The sequence below is a fragment of the Phocoena sinus genome, chromosome 11 (genome assembly GCF_008692025.1).
Source record: "Phocoena sinus isolate mPhoSin1 chromosome 11, mPhoSin1.pri, whole genome shotgun sequence".
Classification (NCBI taxonomy): Eukaryota; Metazoa; Chordata; class Mammalia; order Artiodactyla; family Phocoenidae; genus Phocoena; species Phocoena sinus.
In genome coordinates this window covers 20,583,011-20,598,759 of record NC_045773.1, presented here as the reverse complement: position 1 = coordinate 20,598,759, position 15,749 = coordinate 20,583,011, and the positions used below count along the sequence as shown (strand labels likewise).

At 38.7% G+C, this 15,749-nt stretch overlaps 1 protein-coding gene and 1 non-coding gene across 10 annotated transcripts in view; one reads left to right on the top strand and one right to left on the bottom strand.

Annotated features, from left to right (window-relative positions):
* The window catches only part of MITF (melanocyte inducing transcription factor), a 224,366-nt gene that overhangs the window by 83,810 nt on the left and 124,807 nt on the right, over window positions 1-15,749 (top strand). The window contains exon 1 of one of the 9 annotated variants that reach the window (XM_032649232.1): window positions 11,523-11,615. The exons of 7 other annotated variants lie outside the window; for them this stretch is intronic. The gene's annotated coding sequence lies outside the window, so the exon portion shown is untranslated. Of the gene's footprint in view, window positions 1-11,522; window positions 11,616-15,749 lie in introns of those variants that run through there. One more of the 9 variants, XM_032649234.1, reaches the window with a different exon arrangement.
* On the bottom strand, window positions 14,181-14,285 carry LOC116763011. Its single transcript, XR_004352427.1, has one exon. It is a non-coding gene; the product is annotated as a U6 spliceosomal RNA (small nuclear RNA).

Here is a 15,749-nt window from a genome sequence, read left to right as displayed (position 1 = left end):
TTAGGTTGGTGTTCACAAGGAATATTTCTTTTCTTTCTTTTTTTTTTAAATAACATTTTATTTTATTTTTTAACATCTTTATTGGTATATAATTGCTTTACAGTGGTGTGTTAGTCTCTGCTGTATAACAAAGTGAATCAGCTATATGTACACATATATCCCCATATCCCCTCCCTCTTGGCGTCTCCCTCCCACCCTCTCTATCCCACCCCTCTAGGTGGTCACAAAGCACCCAGCTGATCTCCCTGTGCTATGCGGCTGCTTCCCACTAGCTGTCTATTTTACATTTGGTAGTGTATATATGTCAATGCTGCTGGGACGAAGTGAGAGAGTGGTATTTTTATTTATTTATTTATTTTTGGCCACACTGCATGGCTTCCGGGATCTTAGTTCCACAACCAGAGATCAAACCCGTGCCCCCTGCAGTGGAAGCTCGGAGTCCTAACCAGGGAATTCCCAAGGAATGTTTATTTTCATTCTACTTCTTCAGTCAGTTTTTCTGTGTCCTTCTACTTAAGGTTAGTTGCTTATATGCATCATATAGTTGGGTTTTGAACCTTAGCCTTTTATGCTTTTTTCCTCTTTTCTGGAAATATGGATTATGATTATTTTATTTCTTTTAGCATCAAGGTCTTTTCCCCAGATCTGATGTTCTCTAAAACGCCTGCGTTTTGTGATCTGTACCAAAGTGACTTATTGACCAGTGTTTCCTTGTTTAGTTTGGATCTTTCCTGTTGTTGGAATCCTTTATGACACTACCTGATCATTAATCCTGCTCTCCTAGCATATAAATAGTTGAATATAATTTCTTTTCTGGTTCCAAAGATGCCCTCCAGCCTGCATTTTGGTTAGCAGAATGACCAGAGCTTGGGCAAAAGACCACTAATGACACACACACAGGCCTGAAATTATCCTGTTACAGAACAGTTAGCACATTCGTGTGAATGGCTAAGCAAAGGTCAAAATATGAGCAACACTATTTATGGCTCAGTGAGTGACTTTATATTCAAAGTCTGTCATCATTTGTCAGGAGACTGGTATTAGCAAAGCTGTGCCATGCTAAGGACCATCTAAAAAGTGATTTGGGACAAACTCAGCATACAGTAAAAAGAAGACAGTTGAGATGTATCCCAGGAAACAAGAACCCTGCACCTGACTTGGAAGTAGTTCTTTTATTCCTGCTGTTGTCAGACTTGTCTGCCTCTTGAAAAGTGAATTTTCCTCCCTCTAAATCAGTTTTGTCAGTGTTTGTTTCCTGCAGTGCCTGTGGCCCTGAATGGATGGGTGTTTCTCCAGTGCCTGGTTCCTGTAGTGCATGGTGGCCAGAGCTGCATGTAGTAGCCACCAGCTTCCTCTGGCGTTCTTACTTGAGGACATTTGGAGCAGAGTGCCTCTGGTGGGCCACCTCTCTGTGAATAGCCTTCCCTGGCATCCTAGAGGATGGAGTCCAGTAAGTTCCACAGGTGCAGCACCGCAGTGAGTTTCCTGCTGTGCAGAGAGCTCAAAGGACCTGGATCTCAGCCCTGGGGAGGAAGACTCTGAGCCCTAAGGGTAGTGACTGCTCCTTATATCTGCCATTCCTATATTCTTTAGAGTTTTGTTTACTTCTTATAAGCTAATTCCTTGTTACAGTTAATAATTCCTTATATTAAACTTCCTCCATTCAAATTACTGTGTGGCTTCTCTCTCCTGGTAGGACCCTGACTAATACAGGGTCCCATCAGCAGCGTTAGGTTTCTGTTCTTGCATGGCAAGAAGGTAAGAGAGTCTAATGGATTTGTACAAAGGAGCATGAAATCAGAATGTATTGCAACATAAGCTATTGTATATTTCTCTGCGTTTTTCTGATTGAATGACCAGATCTTAGGGAAAACTGGAAATATGCAATTATCTGTGGTAAACGTGGAGGTTGGTGGTGCTGATGACCCTAGAGTAAAAAATCCACAAAAGATTTTGTCTGACAACTTGACCATACTGCTTTGTGTGTGAACAAGGCTGCTGTGAGACCCAGTGGTGAGTGATATAATTCAGTTTCTGGGGATTGTCTGCAGAGCTGTAATATCTTACATTGATGATCAAAGGTTGATTAAATGTACATGTCAAGTTTGTTTCCTTCTACCCTTGTATCATGTGATAGAGTTGCAAGCAGTTGCTCTTTTGTTCCCCTTTTCTGTGTGAATGCTGCAGCAGTGTGAAATGAGCAAGTGTAGGGCTCAGAAAAAAAGACTGTGAGGTGCCTTGAGGATTATTGGGTCTGATTCCTTCAGTTTTTGGATGAGGATACTGACCACAGGTGAGGATAAATGCCTTCCTCTCAAGAGTATGCACTGAGGGAACAGAATAATACACCCAGACAGAGTTTTTGGACTCCTAGTCAGTTGTTTTCCCCCAACTCCAGTCTATTTAGAAATCTCTAATAATTTTTATTTTTATAATTATTTTTTTATTTAAGTATAGTTAATTTACAATGTTGTGTGAGTTTCAAGTGTACAGCAAAGTGATTCAGTTATACGTATACGTATATATTCTTTTTCAGATTCTTTTCCATTACAGGTTAATAATATATTGAGTATAGTTCCCTGTGCTATACAGTAGGTCCTTGTTGTTTATCTGTTTTATATATAGTAGTGTGTATATGTTAATCCCAAACTCCTAACTTACCCTCCCCTCTCCCCCCGCTATCCCCTTTGGTAACCATCAATTTGTTTTCTATGTCTGTGAGTCTATTTCTTTTTTGTAAATAAGTTCATTTGTATCATTTTTTAAGACTCTACATATAAGTGATATCATGTGATATTTGTCTTTGTCTGACTTACTTCACTTAAGATGGTAATCTCTAGGTTCATCCATTTTGCTACAAATGGCATTATTCCATTCTTCTAATGATTTATTTTCTTACATTTGTACTTAAGATTTGTAAAGCTTGGGAAGATATAGTATGTGCTTTATTAAAGAATATTTGAGTCTAAATACATTAAAAGGATAAAGGAGAAAATGCCTTAAGTAGGTGCGTCTTCTTTTGATTAAAAAATATTTTATTGAAGTGTAATCTATGTAGAGAAAAGTGTGCTTATTGTTAAGTGTATAGCGTGATGAGTTTTTTATAAATTGGGCTCCTGTTATCCGGCGCTCAGATCAATTAATCAAATGACATCTGCACCCCAGATGCTCCCTTCCTGTGTCCTTTAGTCATTACCCCTCCGAATGGTAGCCACCATCCTGACTCCTAACAGCATAGATTAATGTTGCCTGTTTTGGGCTTTGTAGAAATGGATTCAGTCATACAGTCACACATAGGTACTTACCTGTGCCTGGCACTTATTCATCACGATTATGTTTGAGGAATTCATCTGTGTTGCTGTGGATAGTTGTAGCTGATTCACTTTCATGATTATATGGTATTTCATTGCATAAATTTTTTGAGATTTATTTGTCCATTCTCCTGTTGATGGGTATTTAGGGAGTTTTCTAGTTTGGGGCATTTACAAATGGTGCAGCTATGAACATTTGTCATCGTCATTATTATTTTTTAATGTTTGGACATTGGAAGACAGTGAGATGTGAGGTTAAGGGCACAAGCTTGGAATTAGACAAACACATTAATCTAATGTGTTTGACTTTAATCTCAGTCAAGTTATTTCCATCCTTGAGCCTGTCTCCTTATTTGTAGTGGGCGTACTAATTCCAGTCTTGCAGGGTTTTGGAAAAAGTCTCATGAAATGATGGCTGCTCTGCACAGTGCTTGATACATAGTAAGTTCTCAGAGAATGGAAGTTGCTATTATTTTTCAAGTTAAGCTTTTCTAAATTGTAACAAAGCATCCGCATAATTCACCATCTGCATTCTGTTGTTGTGCACAGTGTTTTTATGTTTTTCAGAGCTTGCACTTGCTTTGTTTGAATCTTCTTTATCTTACTTCCTCCAATACTGCACTTATTACCTGCCTATTATAATCCAGGTATAGGTGCAGGTATTGAAGAAGAGTTTTTTTACCAGACTTCATTCTTGAGTTAACTTCTCAGTTTTTGCTGTATAGGTGCACCATTATAATACCATTTGCTTATTGTTTTTTCTTATTTTGCCTTAATCAGCTATTTTACTTTGCTTTGCCCAAAAATGCAAAATCCTTGCAATAAGGGGTTTGTATATCTGAGCCTCAGTGACCTGTAAGAAATGAGGAATCAACAGTTTCCTTCTGTAATTCAATATTATTTACTCCTTCTGCCAGATGATGTGATAGAAGCTCTGTGGGGCTTGAAGGCAACAGTCTTGAATTCTACCTCTAGAAAATTCATGTTATAAGTACCATCAGGAATATCCTTGCCTTTATTTACAGTAGGCCCAAAGTTAGGATTACTTGCCTGGGTGCCAGCTAAGAAGTGAATTAGTGAGTATTGACTCTGTGTTCAGCCTCAAGCAGGCTTTCCTGTGGAATGCACGTTTAGTTGGACTGTGAGGAAAATCATTAACTCATTCCGACCTAAGGAAGCTTTGTGAATGGCTAGAAATTTCAGGATTATGTTTATATAGTTTCAGAGGTTGTATTTTGGGATAAAGGATAATTTAAAGAAAAAAGAAAAAGACAATCTGTTTACTTCTTAGGAGAGTCATGTTGGTTTTGTTTATAAATTATATTTAATCCAATTTTATTTAGGTTATATAGGATAATTTTCAAGTAGGTAATGTTAACAAACTTAGAATAGGTAAAGGAAAATACTTGTGGCCCAAGCGTATATCATTTTAGTAGCATTTTAAAAACCTCTTTATACTAGTTTGCACAATAAATATATTTCTGAAAAGCAGACATATAGATATAGGAGGTAAATATATAAAGACTACATTTTTTAAATGGATTAATATAAAATCACCATCATATTTAGATACTTAAAATATATCTCATTATAATTATTCTACTAAATGTAGGATCTGTTATAAAATGAACAATCTGTTCCTAATTTCTATGTTTAAATCTTGGGATAATTTGAAGTGAGGTGTAGTCAATATTTTAACATATTCTTGGAGTTTGATATTAATGAGCATCATGGAGTTGATAATTTTATTCCTAGATAGTTGAAATAAGTATGTGACAGAAATGTAATAGAAGCAGGACGTTATTTTTCTCATTATCAGCTGGAAAGCAAAAGCATTAGCATCTGAAGTGAATGCTGGAATCTCCTATGTGTGTGTGTGTGTGTGTGTGTGTATGTATGTGTGCGTGCACGTGCGTGTGATCTGAGTCATGCTACTCCAAGTATGATTCATGGACTAGACTGCTTCATGAACTATGTGTCGGTCAGCAGTGAGGTATGAACAGATATTGAGTGTTCAGAAACCTTTATAACAATTGGACAGAGTGATTTTTAGGTCTCTTGAATCTAATACAAATTTGGGCTTGCATGTTTGTGTGTCTGTTTTGTTTTTCATTTCATTTGTCTTAGAATTCATTTTTATTATGTTTACAAAAGTATTGATCTGGGGCTTCCCTGGTGGCGCAGTGGTTGAGAGTCCGCCTGCTGATGCAGGGGACACGGGTTCGTGCCCCGGTCTGGGAAGATCCCACATGGCACGGAGCGGCTGGGCCCGTGAGCCATGGCTGCTGAGCCTGCGCGTCCGGAGCCTGTGCTCTGCAACGGGAGAGGCCACAGCAGTGAGAGGCCCGCGTACCGCCAAAAAAAAAGAAAAAAAGTATTGATCTGTGTTGGATTTGAAATTAAAAAAAAAACAACAGACAAACTGATGCAAACCACAAATTACAAATGGTTTGAGAAGCATTGTTGAGAAACTTGTGTGACTGAGGCAGAAAGCTGGTATAATTTCTAATCTTCCCTAAGCATGTTTTATGACATGGAATACTGTGCTCATGTTGCATCAAGCTTTTCTAATCCCTAGTTAACCGTATCCTTGAACCTTTCCAACATAACTGTTCTGTCTATTCAGTTGTGACATCTTGATCCACTGATTTCCTAGAGTGATTTGCAAAGAAGTAATTCTTCGGATTTATTCATTCATTGAACAATTATTTATTTAATGAGCATCTAACTGTGGGCCAGATACTGTACTAAGCACTGGGAATTCAGCAGTAACAAAACGAAACAAAACAAAAAACAATCTCTGCTCTCTTCTAGCTTGTATGAAGAGAATTAAAAGATATAAATATATGTGTACCTACATACGCGCACACACACGTATGAACTGCAAGGCGGTAGATGGGGTCCACGTGCATCCAGTTCCCCTTGGGCTATGACTGCATGCATTCCTCTACTCTTTGGATGTTAAGGTCACTAGTGATGTAGTTTTGTGTCTGAACCCTGTGACTAGCAAAGAGTCCCCAGGTGACGCATGTAGTTGGCTTCCCTCGGGGCTGTTGGTGTTTGAGCATGACCTCCCTGATTGGTGAGGACGTTGGAACAAGCAAAGCCTCAGAGACTGGAGGAATCTTGGTGTCCACTGTCCTGAACTGCTGTCTCCCTTTGGGATGTCATTAAATACAAAGTTAGATCCAGGGTGTTTCTTTGGTTCAGCTGGAGGGACTATGATCTCCTCTAGGATGTTGTTGAGATCCTGGGAGTCTAGCAGGGAGATGTCAACCCTCTGAAATTAGGACAGCATTTTTGGTGTGTGCACTTTTTGGGGTGAAGGCTCCTAGCTTTCATCAGCTTCTATGAGTAATTCATGACCCTCAAAGCTGAAGAATCATGGGTATCCAGTGAGCAAAGAGCCTTTTGCAGTTTGGCTTCTGTTGTTTAATCTGGTTGTATCTCCTGTTTTCTCCCTCGGGCTTCCCTGTGGCAGCTAGACCTGCCTCCTCGCTTTTGCTCCGGCATGCCAGGCATGGCCCCGTCTGGGATGCTCGACCTACAACCATCCACAGAGCTCCACAACCATCTCCTCACCTCCTTTAAGCCTTTGCTACATTGTCACCCTCTGGGCTTGCCCTGACTACTGTATTTAAAGTAGCATTCCCTTCCTGCCCCTATCTTGGTCCTTGGTGCTTTATTTTTACCCTAGCACTTGCTGCCTTCAACACCTTAGATGGCTTAGTTATTTGCTAAGTTTATTGTCCATATTCCCTTTCTCACCCTAATGTTCCATAGAAGTAGAGATTTTTGTCTCTTTGTTCACTGCTGTATCCCCAGCACTTCAAACAGTGTCTGACACATAGTAGGTGTTCAATAGATATTTGATGAATAAATAAATAAATAAATGAATATGGGCTCTGATTCTCCCTTTCAAAGTGCACAAAATGGAGCTTAAATTCTGCCAGTTTAGCTGAGATTCCTTGTGTTGTTCTGTGTGTATTTCATCCCATCGGTGTGGTTTCATGAATGTCAGTTCTTATGTTGCCATAAATTGACTTCCAATATTTTCAGTATTTTATTTTTCTTTCCATGTTTCAAGTATTCCCATGAGGCATTTTAATCTTTTTCTTATTGTTTTTCACCGTTTATTGAATCTTACTTTATCCTAGACCCTCAAAGTGTTCATGGATAAAACCTAAGGCAAGTTAGCTGGCCTCTCCATCCCTCAGTTTCCTCATCTGTAAAATGGGAATAATAACTAATCTTGCAAGATTGCTGTGAGGGTGAACTAAGATGATGCTTGTAAAGCAGATAGCACAGTGCCTGGCATAAATATTGGTTGCATTAATGCTGATGACAGTATAAGCATCTTATGGCTCAGCATAGTGTCTGCACGTGGCAGTCACAGAGTAAATGACAGTAGTTACAATTATTATGGTTTTCCTTCCCATTACCACCACTAATGATATGGTCCCAGACAATTATCAGAGAGTAGGGCATTGACAGAAAATTCTAGAGAAGGTTAAGGGTTGTCCTCCTTTCCCTTCCCTTCCTTTTTCTCTTTTTCTTCCTCTTTGTTTTCTATAGACTGTTACTCTTCCCTTTCCATGCAATGGAAGACCTTTCAGGTTTGAAATTTATTCTTCACTATGCAAATCTGATCTTGGTTGTCACCATCATAACAGCACTCATTTGGAGACATTCCATTTGAATGGATAGCAGTAGGTCCTTGAGATGTATTTCCACATGTGCATTTCACAACAATCAGGATTTCTGGCAATGGTTTAATGTTTTTGGAGGGCATTTCAAGGAGCTGCCTTGTAAATCTCTGAATGCCTGGGTTATTTGCTTTCTGTCTTTTCCTCCTCAGTGCCAAGTTAGTAAAACTCTCTAGATTTGAATCTTACAAGTAATCCATCAGCAAATGTTTATTAAGTTTATATATGAAAGACTTTTGGAGCAGCCAAATGGCAGCGTGAAAGGTGAGCTTTAGGAAGATCAGTCTGGGGGCTGTGTGTGTAATTGGTACTGGAGGTGTTGCAAATCCAGCAGAGAAGGGAGGAAGGGGCTGTGTTGTGGGAAATGGCGAGAACCAGAAGTGCAGCAGTGCCAGTGGGAATGGAAGCTGGGCTGGTGCTCGGGATGTATGTATGTCTGGCTTTCCTAGGTACCACCAACAGTCTCCCAAAGCAGCTGCCTCAATTTACATTTCCACCAGCAGTGTCTGAGAGTTCTGGGTGGTCCCCATTCTTGCCAACACTTGGTTACTATTTTTGCTTAAAAAATAATACTAAAACATAATGATTGAAAATAATAGCTATCATTTCGTTATCTATTGATATCATGGTTTCTGGGGGTCAGGCATTCCAGAGGGCTGTGCTGGGAAGTTCTCGCTCAATATCTCTCATGAGGTTGTAGACAGTTGGTGGCTGCCAGACTTTCTGAAGGAGGAAGCCGTTGGTGGTCCACATATACTATACCCCTTCTTATTATCTTTCTCCATCCCAAGGCACAGGGCCAGACTAGGGTGAGCCAAGAGATGAAGTCCCGGCCCTGCCAAGGAATGAAATGAACATTTATTGAGCATATACTATGGGCTAGGTCTTGTGCAAGCTGCTCTACTATTATGAGGTTTTTATTTCCTTCAGCATGCCCTTTCCCTCAGAGTTAGCTTCCTAGACAAGCCTTTCCTTAAGAACTCTGTATTTAAATAATATTCTTCTTTATTTCCATCTTAATTGCTCAGTTTATCACCTTCATAGCTCTTTTTTCTATTTACACTGTGTATGTAGTTGTTTGCCTATTTATTACCTGTCCACCTACTGTCCTCTGCTCCCTAGCACTAGACTGAGGGTTCATGACAGCAAGGACTCTGCCTCTTTTGTGCAATGAAATATAGGACACCCAGTGAAATTTGAATTTCAGGTCAAAACAAGTAGTATTTTAATATAAGTGTGTCCCAAATGTGGGACATTTAAAAAGCATAAGTGTATCTCAAATACTTAAAAACTATATCCATAAAAATGTATGTCTCAAACGTGGGACATACTATACTGAAATAGTTCTGATTTATTTGAAACTCAGATTTAATCTGATGTCTGGTAGTTTTATATGCTACATCCAGGCCACCCAAATACCTGGTATTTAGCATATTGTGTGGCATATAATAGAAGCTCAATGAATGTTTGAATCAATGAATGAGTAAATGAAAGAGTTCATATCTTTTTCAGAAACAGTTTTGCAAGGTGGATATTTTTAGTTAAAAACAGGTATAACTTTCTACCTTGTTTGAAAATAGGATTTGGAAAAGGGAACCCTCCTACACTGTTGGTGGGAATGTAAATTGGTACAACCACTATGGAGAACAGTATGGAGGTTCCTTAAAAGACTAAAAATGGAACTACCATATGACCCAGCAATCCCACTCCTAGGTATATACCCAGAGAAAACCATAATTCAAAAAGATACATGCACCCCAGTGTTCATTGCATCACTATTTACAATAGCCAGGTCATGGAAGCAACCTAAATGCCCATCAACAGAGGAATGGATAAAGAAGGTGTGATACATATATACAATGGAATATTACTCAGCCATAAAAAAGAACAAAATAATACCATTTGCAGCAACGTGGATGGACCTAGGGATTGTCATACTGAATGAAGTCAGTCAGACACAGAAAGACAAATATCACATCATATTGCTTATATGTGGAGTCTAAGAAATAAAGGGTACAAATGAACTTATTTACAAAACAGAAATAGAGGCACGAATGTAGAATACAAACTTATGGTTACCAGCGGATGTGGGGAGGGATAAATTGGGAGATTGGGACTGAAATATCCACACTACTCTACATAAACTAGATAACTAATAAGAACCTGCTGCAGAGCACAGGGAGCTCCACTCAATACTCTGTAATGGCCTCTGTAATGGGAAAAGAATCTAAAAAAAAAAAGAAGAGTGGATATATGTATATGTATAACTGATTCACTTTGCTCTATGCCTGAAACTCACACAACATTGTAAATCAACTATACTCCAATAAAAAAAAAAGAAAGAAAATAGAATTTATGTTTGCTTTAATTTTTTAGTGTGCCCAAGGATTATTGAGTCTGTACTCCCAGGAGGCACTCAACACGAGTGAATAAAAGCTCGATTCTCTGTGTGGTGGGATTTTACAGGTGACTTTAATTTTATTCATATGTATTTTAAAAATTTCTTATCATGAACCTTTTTAATAAAAAAAAGTTTTCAAAACTTGGTAAGTAACTGGGAGAAAAACGATAGGGCTAAAATCCCTTATCCACAATTCCAAAATTCAAAAGTTTCTAAATGTTGAATGACTTTTTAAAAAAAAAAATCTCACTTGGCAGAATTACCTGCCCTGAAATGACACGAGGCTATTTATAGTCTTTATTATCCTGCTTAATATTCCTTCCAAAAAACATGACTATTCAATTAATATGGTTGATTATGAGCTGTTGCCCTGATCTCACTAGGGATATTACACTCTGTATATACTTCATTATTGTTACAAAATCTAGAAAATTCTGATGTCTGAGGCTCCTCAGTCCCCAAGAGTTTTTCTGAAGAATTGTGTGTGTGTGTGTGTGTGTATACATACATGCATACTATGTACATAGAAATTTCGGGAATGATACATTGAAAATTGTCAACAGTGAATATCTCTCAGAGAAGGGATTGGATGGGGAGACAGTGAGAGGTGAATTTATGCTTCAGTATCTCTTATTTTTCTTATTCGTATTTCTAATTATTATAATAAAATGATTGCCTTTTTCAATGAAAGAAAGAGTAGAATTGGCTGGAGGGTTTATTTAGGAAAATAGTGGTGTTATTAATGTTAAAAGACAGTTTATCAAGCAGGCTATGCCTTTACATATTAGTTCAACATTTCTGACTGCTGACAAGGACCCAGAAAAAGTTATACACACACCAGGCAGCCTATTGCCTTTTGGATAATGTGTGCATGGTCTAGTGGCAGGGAATTTGCATCAGCAAAAACACTCATTTCTCTTAAAAAAATAAAATCAAGGCACCCAAAAATGTGATGAGTAAATGAAACTACTGTTATTAGTGATGGGTTTGGCATGTTTTACGAAGTCTGAATGATTACTCATCCTCTGTACATTTGCAGAAGTGCTTTAACAAAAGCCAGATGCATACGTACTAGCAGGGGTTAGTAGGTGGATGAGAGGATTAAACCCACTGAGTTTTTGGAGCCCTGGTTTGTAGCTGTTTTTGGCTTGTCGACAGGCTACGTTTCTGAGTCAGCCTATAGGATGGCTTCCAAGGGTAAGTCTAATTTTGCTTTTCTGGGTTTAAAATATAAGTGGTTAAGGAGATGTGACTAGTTGCCTTTTGCATTGGATTCTTTTCATTCATAGTGCATGCACTTCTTCTATGAGAAAGACGTTTATCTTATTCCAGCATATTCTGGTGTGCCTGCTACTGATTTTTATGGCTTTACCTCACCTCCCCCTAATTTTTAAAGTGAAATGTCTGAGTGCTGAAGGGATTTTCAAGGGGAATTGCAAAGGTCACATATAAGTTCTACGGCTGGCGTGTGGAGAGCAGTGTGATTGAGCCAGAGCCCTCTGTGACCCTTTCTTTTAAAGAGGATGTTTCTAATACATTGGTGTAGCGCGCTGTATGTGCTTGTTTATGGCCTTAAAAACGGTTTCGTTCTTGCTGAGTGGCTATTACTGATGCTTTATGACATGTTATAATGGTTTCAACTTGCACTTTTTTTTTTTTTTGATTAAAACAATGTCATGCATCAGTCAATGTGAAGTTCATTTTTCTTTTTTTTTTCTTTTAAAGGGACTCAGGAGAACATTCAACATTAGAATAAGTCCCTGGATTCTGACTTCAGAGAATGTTGGTTCTCGAGGTCAGAAAAAGTGAGGATTCGCCAAGCTCTTACAGATGAGCTTTGTAGTAATTGCTGATGAAATTATAAAACACTGCTTTTCCCACTGGATACTAAATGCCCCTTTTCATTAGCTACAGTATGGGGAGCAAAATCATGTGATTTTTTTTTTTTTAATGTTTAACCATAACTACTTCTAAAAGGCAGTTTTCATTTTGTGGCTGCTTTTTTTTCTTCCGGTGTCTAGCACAGTTGAGGACTTTATCTTTTTTGTATCTTTTTAGGACACTCTGATGAATGATGGGGTCTGAGTAGCTCTCTAAATGGAAGAGGGTGCCAAGGGGCCTGGGCTGGAGGGGCAGGAGGGGCGTAATTGCATCTCTGCCAGGCGTGCTTGTGGATATATTGCCCTTCTCCCTTCCTCTGCAGCTGAAGGAGTCACTGTGATGTGAGGACGGGGCGTGTCGGTGGCCGGTAGCTTTTCCGAGTGGCAGTGACATCTCCGTGGGCTCAGAAGGGAACTTGCCTCAAGATTTCCGTTCATTCATGTTCAGGACCCATGAGGGAGAAAATTGATCTGCTCTAAATGTAGTCCTTCCTCAAGAAAGACTGATAGATAAAAAGGAGTAAGGGAATTGCTGTTGATGTTTTTAAAAAAGAAAATACATCAGGGCTTTGAAAAATCAAAACACTTATGTTCTTAGTGGAAGTCTGAAGCCCTGTGCCAAAGGCTGCATGAAGCTGGAGGTTAAAGTGACTCGTGTTTTTTAGAGCATCAATAGTTCTTGACTATTTGGGGTAGGGGTGCAAAAGTCTCAGTAATTCAGCTGGTCGGTGATTTAGCAACTGTTTCCTCCTGATAAAAGCAAGGGTATATTAGAGAGTAGAATGTGAGATGAAACGTGAGGCTGCCAGGAGACCTCTCCCTTGCTGACGGTGAATTCAGACCATGCTCCTAGGCCTTGCTTCCAGGGCTCCTTGCAAGGATGTGGCTCCTCTGCTGAGATGTGCTTTGGTGGAAAAGTTATGGGGTGCACTTTCACCCCTTCTCAGACTCTGCCTTTCCAGGACTGCCTCTGTGGGTACCCAAGATGAATTGCTGTGAGGTTTGAGAAAAGCTATTGCCCAGGGTGAGCTGGAACACCTTAATCTACCATGTTACACACATACAGGTACTTTGAAAGGGACAGGAATCTTGACTGAAGGCTTAGCTTCCACCTGGAAATTGTTATCATAATAAGACAGTGGTCTTTTTCAATGAGAGAGGGAGAAGCATAAAATGTGGTGGAGGCTGGCACCTGAATGGCATATGAAGATGTAACCCTGTGACCTTTGCCAGTGTTCCCTCCGTCCCCTGGTTTGGAACCTGAATAATGACTTAGCCAAGTCGCTTATTTAAAATTTTTTTGAAATTTATTTTATTTAAAAAAATTTTTAAAGAGAAGAGTAAATCATTTATCAGTGATTTTAGAGCACCCTATTATGTGTCTAGATTATCTCACCTCTTTTGATTTTGTCCTTATTGCCCTCATTTCTTAGTGTTTCCCAGCATCTCATCAACTGGCAAGAGAAGATACAACCCCAAACAGCTTTCTACACCTGGTTTCTTGTTAGCCAGTTTAACTTAAATATATAGAATGACATGTATATTTCACATTTTGTAGAAAAGAAAATACAAGAATATATATATTTGAGCCCAGTCTTTGATACACACACAGACACACACACACACATACACATAAACACACACCTATATATATTTATGTGTATCTATATCTTCCACGTAATTTACTAAACTCTTAAATCCATAGTCAAACACAAACAAAATAAAATCTTAAAATAACCTTGCTGGACAAATAAAGAGGGAAAATTGATAGGCAGACTTCATAATACTTTTTTTTTAACATCTTTATTGGAGTATAATTGCTTTACAATGGTGTGTTAGTTTCTGCTTTATAACAAAGTGAATCAGCTATACATATATCCTTCAAAATATGGAACACTTCATGAATTTGCGTTGTCATCCTTGTGCAGGGGCCTTGCTAATCTCTGTATCGTTCCAATTTTAGTACATGTGCTGTCGAAGGGAGCACCATGACACTTTAATGTGTGTATTTACTACTTAGAAATATTCAAATGCAGCTTTGTTTTGTGTCGTTAATTTTGGTGGTACAGTATTTGGAAAGGTGACAGATAAAAGGGCAGAATGCAATTCTTGAAGCTGTACTTTGCAGGTGGCTGATAATACAAGTCCATTTTCTTTTCCAAATGTGCTATTTATGTAATTTATATTTTTAACCAATCTTAGAACTAGAATGAAAATAGTAATTAATCTTAAGGGCAAGAAATGTTTTAACTATGCCAAATTTGGAAACTTTAAGAAATTCTCTAGGTGGTTAAGCCCAGTCTATTGAATATTCTAATTTGCATGTCACAGAGCATGGTGCTCAACAGATAGTACCTGCTCAGTTAATGTTAAATGACTGGGTCAATTTGACAACAGTTTTTTTTTTTTTCTTAAAGAAATGTAAGCATATTTGATTTAGAAGTGGCGGGCCAATTTAAAGCCAAGATAAGATAAATAGAACAGGCAAAATAGTGCACATGGCAGGGATAGTGGTGTTATATGTGCAAAGAGAAAAAACTGAAAGGAAGAACATCAAAATGCTTGTGTATTAAGATGATGAATGATTTTTATTTTTTTGTTTTCCTTTACTTTTGCAAAGTGAACACATGCATCCTTTGAAGTGTAGTCCTTTCATGACACATATGAGGCTTCACATAACAATTTGTTAAATGCCGAGTTAGTTAATTTATAATGAAAATGATACACATCTTATATGACGTGAATGGTATCCCCTGGAGTTGGGGGAGCAGCATGGTAGCTTTGAGGAGAACTTACATTCTAGTGAAATCATTTTCTTTCAAATAACATTTTATTTAGTATCCCAGTATTGACCGTTCTTCCCTAATACAACATACGCATTTCTAAAACAATCACTAGATGATGGAAAATCATGCAATAGATAGCACAGAGTCTACAGGAAAAGCGGGGCTGGGGCACAATACTCAAAAACTTCATCAAGAACATAAAAAAAGGAAAGCTAGGAACCTTAGAAAAGCATTAGAGTTTTACACTTGCTAAATGGTTAAGCAGTATGCAAGCACCACATAAACTTGGTGGTTTGCCTTGAAAAGACCTAGTGTTTGCTTGGGGAGGTGGCTGAGGGGAGGGTGGCAGCTTGTAAACCATGGTGAGGTGGTGGAAGGAAGCTGTCTTAAACTGGGTGGAAAGTTGTAGCAAAGCTGTGGGTGGTTGCGGTGTGCAGCACGCATGGTAAACTGAGGGTAGCGGGCAGGTGTTTGTGGTGTCTGAGTTTTGTGTGTTTCTCTACTGCCTGACTCAGGTGGGTGTGGTTTTCTGTGTTCACCTAGTGTTTCTTGTGGACCAAATCATACATAAGGAAACTCAAGTTCATGTGGGTTATGCTCAAATTGTCCCCTGATGTGTCAATCATGTTTTTAAACAGATTTGCATGTTCAAAACAAGCATTAGA